A 7,736-nucleotide genomic window follows, 5' to 3' on the forward strand; every position below is an offset into this window, starting at 1 on the left:
GACTCCTATGAGATTTATTCAACTTCCTGGGGATTCTCTACTTCTTTATGTATCCAAATAAAGCTTCTTACAAAGTGATTCATCTTGGTTTGATTGGAACGACGAAGAAGCTGTTCTATTCCCAAACTTCAAAACTCGAATCCCCTGATTTGAAAGTGGGATAACTTCTTCATCCCAACCCCTATGAGATTTATTCAACTTCATGGTGATTCGCCACCACTTTATGTATCCATATCAAGCTTCTTACAACGAGATTCATCATGGTTTGATTGGAACGACGAAGAAGCTGTCCTATTCCCAAACTGGAAAACTGGAATCACCTAATTTGAAAAGTGGGATAACTTCTTCATCCCAACTCCTATGAGATTTATTCAACTTCGTGGTGATTCTCCACCACTTTATGTATCCATATCAAGCTTCTTACAAGGAGATTCATCCTGGTTTGATTAGAACGACGAAGAAGCTGTCCTATTCCCAGACTGGAAAACTGGAATCACCTGATTTGAAAGTGGGATAACTTCTTCATCCCAACTACTATGAGATTTATTCAACTTCCTGGTGATTATCTACCTCTTTATGTATCCAAATCAAGCTTCTTACAAAGTGATTCATCTTGGTTTGATTGGAACGACGAAGAAGCTGTTCTATTCTCAAACATCAAAACTGGAATCCCCTGATTTGAAAGTAAGATAACTTCTTCATCCTCACCCCTATGATATTTATTCAACTTTCTGGTGATTCTCCACCACTTTATGTATCCGTATCAAGCTTCTTACAAAGAGATTCATCCTGGTTTGATTGGAATGACGAAGAAGCTGTCCTATTCCCAAACTGGAAAACTGGAATCACCTGATTTGAAAGTGGGATAACTTCTTCATCCCAACTCCTATGAGACTTATTCAACTTCCTGGGGATTCTCTCTACTTCTTTATGTATCCAAATCAAACTTATTACAAAGTGATTCATCTTGGTTTGATTGGAACGACGAAGAAGCTGTTCTATTCCCAAACTTCAAACTGGATTCCACTGATTTCAAAGTGGGATAACTTCTTCATCCCAACCCCTATGAGATTTATTCAACTTCCTGGTGATTCTCCACCACTTTATGCATCCAAAGTGATTCATCCTGGTTTGATTGGAACGACTAAGAAGTTGTCCTATTCCCAAACTTCAAAACTGGAATCCCCTGATTTGAAAGTGGGATAACTTCTTCATCCCAACCCCTATGAGTTTTATTCAACTTCCTGGTGATTCTCCACCACTTTATGTATCCAAATAAAGCATCTTAAAAAGTGATTCATCCTGGTTTGATTGGAATGACGAAGAAGCTGTCCTATTCCCAAACTGGGAAACCGGAATCACCTAATTTGAAACTGGGATAATTTCTGCATCCCAACTCCTATGATATTTATTCAACTTCCTGGTGATTCTCCACCACTTTATGTATCCATATCAAGCTTCTTACAAAGAGATTCATCCTGGTTTGATTGGAACGACGAAGAAGCTGTCTTATTCCCAAACTGGAAAACTGGAATCACCTAATTTCAAAGTGGGATAACTTCTTCATCCCAACTCCTATGAGATTTATTCAACTTCCTGGTGATTCTCCACCACTTTATGTATCCATATCAAGCTTCTTACAAAGAGGTTCATCCTGGTTTGATTGGAACGACGAAGAAGCTGTCCTATTCCCAAACTGGAAAACTGGAATCACCTGATTTGAAAGTGGGATAACTTCTTCATCCCAACTACTATGAGATTTATTCAACTTCCTGGTGATTCTCTACCCCTTTATGTATCCAAATCAAGCTTCTTACAAAGTGATTCATCTTGGTTTGATTGGAACGACGAAGAAGCTGTTCTATTCCCAAACTTCGAAACTGGAATCCCCTGATTTGAAAGTGGGATAACTTCTTCATCCCAACCCCTATGAGATTTATTCAACTTCCTGGTGATTCTCCACCACTTTATGTATCCATATCAAGCTTCTTACAAAGAGATTCATCCTGGTTTGATTGGAACGACGAAGAAGCTGTCCTATTCCCAAACTGGAAAACTGGAAGCACCTAATTTGAAAAGTGGGATAACTTCTTCATCCCAACTCCTATGAGATTTATTCAACTTCCTGGTGATTCTCCACCACTTTATGTATCCATGTCAAGCTTCTTACAAGGAGGTTCATCCTGGTTTGATTTGAACGACGAAGAAGCTGTCCTATTCCCAAACTGGAAAACTGGAATCACCTGATTTGAAAGTGGGATAACTTCTTCATCCCAATTACTATGAGATTTATTTAACTTCCTGGTGATTCTATACCCCTTTATGTATCCAAATCAAGCTTCTTACAAAGTGATTCATCTTGGTTTGATTGGAACGACGAAGAAGCTATTCTATTCCCAAACTGCGAAACTGGAATCCCCTGATTTGAAAGTGGGATAACTTCTTCATCCCAACTCCTATGAGATTTATTCAACTTCCTGGGGATTCTCCACTTCTTTATGGATCCAAATCAAGCTTCTACAAAGTGATTCATCTTGGTTTGATTTGAACGACGAAGAAGCTGTCCTATTCTCAAACTTCGAAACTGGAATCCCCTGATTTGAAAGTGGGATAACTTCTTCATCCCAACCCCTATGAGATTTATTCAACATCCTGGTGATTCTCCACCAGTTTATGTATCCAAAGTGATTCATCCTGGTTTGATTGAAACGACTAAGAAGTTGTCCTATTCCCAAACTGTAAAACTGGGATCACCTGATTTGAAAGTGGGATAACTTCTTCATCCCAACTCCTATGAGATTTATTCAACTTCCTGGTGATTCTCCACCACTTTATGTATCAAAATGAAGCTTCTTACAAAGTGATTCATTCTAGTTTGATTGGAATGACGAAGAAGCTGTCCTATTCCCAAACTGGAAACCGGAATCACCTAATTTGAAACTGGGATCATTTCTGCATACAACTCCTATGAGATTTATTCAACTTCCTGGTGATTCTCCACCACTTTATGTATCCATATAAAGCTTCTTACAAATAGATTCATCCTGGTTTGATTGGAACGACGAAGAAGATGTCATATTCCCAAACTGGAAAACTGGAATCACCTAATTTGAAAGTGGGATAACTTCTTCATCCCAACTCTTATGAGATTTATTCAACTTCCGGGTGATTCTCCACCACATTATGTATCCATATCAAGCTTCTTACAAAGAGATTCATCCTGGTTTGATTGGAACGACGAAGAAGCTGTCCTATTCCCAAACTGGGAAACTAGAATCACCTGATTTGAAAGTGGGATAACTTCTTCATCCCAACTCCTATGAGATTTATTCAACTTCCAGGTGATTCTCTAACAATTTATGTATCCAAATCAAGCTTCTTACAAAGTGATTCATCCTGGTTTCATTGGAACGACGAAGAAGCTGTCCTATTCCCAAACAGGGAAACTGGAATCACCTAATTTGAAAGTGGGATAACTTCTTACTCCCAACTCCTATGAGATTTATTCAACTTCCTGTTGATTCTCCACCACTTTATGTATCCAAATAAAGCATCTTAAAAAGTGATTCATCCTGGTTTGATTGGAATGACTAAGAAGTTGTCCTATTCCCAAACTGTAAAACTAGAATCACCTGATTTAAAAGTGGGATAACTTCTTCATCCCAACTCCTATGAGATTTATTCAACTTCCTGGTGATTCTCCACCACTTTAGGTATCCATATCGAGCTTCTTGCAATGAGATTCATCCTGGTTTGATTGGAACGACGAAGAAGCTGTCCTATTCCCAAACTGGGAAACTAGAATCACCTGATTTGAAAATGGGATAACTTCTGCATCCCAACTCCTATGAGATTTATTCAACTTCCAGGTGATTCTATAACAATTTATGTATCCAAATCAAGCTTCTTACAAAGTGATTCATCCTGGTTTCATTGGAACGACGAAGAAGCTGTCCTATTCCCAAACTGGGAAACTGGAATCCCCTATTTTGAAAGGGGGATAACTTTTTACTCCCAACTCCTATGAGATTTATTCAACTTCCTGGTGATTCTCCACCACTTTATGTATCCAAATGAAGCTTCTTACAAAGTTATTCATCCCGGTTTGATTGGAACGACGAAGAAGATGTCCTATTCCCAAACTGGGAAACTGGAATCACCTGATTTGAAAGTGATATAATTTCTTCATCCCAGCTCTTATGAGATTTATTCAACTTCCTGGTGATTCTCCACACTTTATGTATCCAAATCAAGCTTCTTACAAATTGATTCATCCTGGTTTCATTGGAACGACGAAGAAGCTGTCCTATTCCCAAACTTAAAAACAGGAATCACCTGATTTAAAAGTGGAATAACTTCTTCATCCCAACTCCTATGAGATTAATTCAACTTCCTGGTGATTCTCCACCACTTTATGTATCCAAATCAGGCTTCTTACAAAGTGATTCATCTTGGTTTGATTTGAACGACGAAGAAGCTGTCCTATTCTCAAACTTCGAAACTGGAATCACCTGATTTGAAAGTGGGATAATTTCTATGAGATTTATTCAACTTCCAGGTGATTCTCCACCACATTATGTATCCTTATCAAGCTTCTTACAAAGAGATTCATCCTGGTTTGATTGGAACGACGAAGAAGCTGTCCTATTCCCAAACTGGAAAACTGGAATCACCTGATTTGAAAGTGGGATAACTTCTTCATCCCAACTCCTATGAGATTTATTCAACTTCCTGGTGATTCTCCACCACTTTATGTATCCATATCAAGCTTCTTACAAAGAGGTTCATCCTGGTTTGATTGGAACGACGAAGAAGCTGTCCTATTCCCAAACTGGAAAACTGGAATCACCTGATTTGAAAGTGGGATAACTTCTTCATCCCAACTCCTATGAGATTTATTCAACTTCCTAGTGATTCTCCACCACTTTATGTATCCAAATAAAGCATCTTAAAAAGTGATTCATCCTGGTTTGATTGGAATGACAAAGAACTTGTCCTATTCCCAAACTGTAAAACTGGAATCACCTGATTTGAAAGTGGGATAACTTCTTCATCCCAACTCCTATGAGATTTATTCAACTTCCTGGTGATTCTCCACCACTTTATGTGTCCATGTCAAGCTTCTTACAAAGAGATTCATCCTGGTTTGATTGAAACGACGAAGAAGCTGTCCTATTCCCAAACTGGGAAACTAGAATCACCTGATTTGAAAGTGGGATAACTTCTTCATCCCAACTCCTATGAGATTTATTCAACTTCCAGGTGATTCTCTAACAATTTATGTATCCAAATCAAGCTTCTTACAAAGTGATTCATCCTGGTTTCATTGGAACGACGAAGAAGCTGTCTTATTCCCAAACAGGGAAACTGGAATCACCTAATTTGAAAGTGGGATAACTTCTTCATCCTAACTCCTATGAGATTTATTCAACTTCCTGGTGATTCTCCACCACTTTATGTATCCATATCAAGCTTCTTACAAAGAGGTTCATCCTGGTTTGATTGGAACGACGAAGAAGCTGTCCTATTCCCAAACTGGGAAACTAGAATCACCTGATTTGAAAGTGGGATAACTTCTTCATCCCAACTCCTATGAGATTTATTCAACTTCCCGGTGATTCTCTAACAATTTATGTATCCAAATCAAGCTTCTTTCAAAGTGATTCATCCTGGTTTCATTGGAACGACGAAGAAGCTGTCCTATTCCCAAACAGGGAAACTGGAATCACCTAATTTGAAAGTGGGATAACTTCTTACTCCCAACTCCTATGAGATTTATTCAACTTCCTGGTGATTTTCCACCACTTTTTGTATCGAAATGAAGCTTCTTACAAAGTGATTCATCCTGGTTTGATTGGAACGACGAAGAAGATGTCCTATTCCCAAACTGGGAAACTGGAATCAACTGATTTGAAAGTGGGATAATTTCTTCATCTCGGCTCTTATGAGATTTATTCAACTTCCTGGTGATTCTCCACACTTTATGTATCCAAATCAAGCTTCTTACATAGTGATTCATCCTGGTTTCATTGGATCGACGAAGAAGCTGTCCTATTCCCAAACTGAAAACTGAATCACCTGATTTAAAAGTGGGATAACTTCTTCATCCCAACTCCTATGAGATTTATTCAACTTCCTGGTGATTCTCCACCACTTTATGTATTCAAATCAAGCTTCTTACAAAGTGATTCATCCTGGTTTGATTGGAACGACGAAGAAGCCGTCCTATTCCCAAACTGGAAAACTGGAATCACCTGATTTGAAAGTGGGATAACTTCTTCATCCCAACTCCTATGAGATTTATTCAACTTCCTGGTGATTCTCCACCACTTTATGTATCCAAATCAAGCTTCTTACAAAGTGATTCATCCTGGTTTGATTGGATTGACGAAGAAGCTGTCCTATTCCCAAACTGGAAACTGGAATCACCTGATTTGAAAGTGGAATAACTTCTTCATCCCAACTCCTATGAGATTTATTCAACTTCCTGGTGATTCACCACTTTTTATCCAAATCAAGCTTCTTAAAAGTGATTCATCCTGGTTTGATTGGAACGACGAAGAAACTTGTCCTATTCCCAAACTGGAAAACTGGAATCACCTGATTTGAAAGTGGGATAACTTTTCATCCCAACTCCTATGAGATTTATTCAACTTCCTGGTGATTCTCCACCACTTTATGTATCCATATCAAGCTTCTTACAAAGTGATTCATCCTGGTTTGATTGGAACGACGAAGAAGCTGTCCTATTCCAAACTGGGAAACTGGAATCACCTGATTTGAAAGTGGGATAACTTCTTCATCCCAACTCCTATGAGATTTATTCAACTTCCTGGTGATTCTCTAACAATTTATGTATCCAAATCAAGCTTCTTACAAAGTGATTCATCCTGGTTTCATTGGAACGACGAGAAGCTGTCTTATTCCAAACAGGGAAACTGGAATCACCTGATTTGAAAGTGGGATAACTTCTTCATCCCAACTCCTATGAGATTTATTCAACTTCCAGGTGATTCTCCAACACTTTATGTATCCAAATCAAGCTTCTTACAAAGTGATTCATCCTGGTTTCATTGGAACGACGAAGAAGCTGCCTATTCCCAACAGGGAAACTGGAATCACCTATTTGAAAGTGGGATAACTTCTCTCCCAACTCCTATGAAATTTATTCAACTTCCTGGTGATTCTCCACCACTTTAGTGTATCCAATATCAGCTTCTCTACAAAAGTTTTTCCTGGTTTGATTGGAACGACGACGAAGCTGTCCTATTCCCAAACTGGGAAACTGGAATCACTTGATTTGAAAGTGGGATAATTTCGCATCCCAACTCTATGAGATTTATTCAACTTCCTGGGATTCTCACCACTTTATGTATCCTTATCAAGCTTCTACAAAGAGATTCATCCTGGTTTGATTGGAACGACGAAGAAGCTGTCCTATTCCCAAACTGGAAAACTGGAATCAACCTGATTTGAAAGTGGGATAACTTCTTCATCCCAACTCCTATGAGATTTATTCAACTTCCTGGTGATTCTCCACCACTTTATGTATCCATATCAAGCTTCTTACAAAAGAGATTCATCCTGGTTTTGATTGGAAACGACGAAGAAGCTGTCCTATTCCCAACTGGAGAAACTGGAATCACCTTATTTGAAAGTGGGATAACTTCTTCATCCCAACTCCTATGAGATTTATTCAACTTCCTGGTGATTCTCCACCACTTTATGTATCCAAA

The 7,736-nt window shown here is 38.7% G+C and overlaps 1 long non-coding RNA gene across 1 annotated transcript; it reads right to left on the reverse strand.

The window, feature by feature from the left end:
* Window positions 1-3,912: 3,912 nt before the first annotated feature.
* On the reverse strand, window positions 3,913-6,478 carry LOC117130402. The gene is made up of 2 exons (XR_004453810.1): window positions 6,255-6,478; window positions 3,913-3,984 (listed from the first exon to the last, which is right to left on the reverse strand). It is a non-coding gene; the product is annotated as an uncharacterized LOC117130402 (long non-coding RNA).
* Window positions 6,479-7,736: the final 1,258 nt, after the last annotated feature.

Source organism: Brassica rapa, unplaced genomic scaffold, assembly GCF_000309985.2.
Source record: "Brassica rapa cultivar Chiifu-401-42 unplaced genomic scaffold, CAAS_Brap_v3.01 Scaffold0451, whole genome shotgun sequence".
Taxonomy (NCBI): Eukaryota; Viridiplantae; Streptophyta; class Magnoliopsida; order Brassicales; family Brassicaceae; genus Brassica; species Brassica rapa.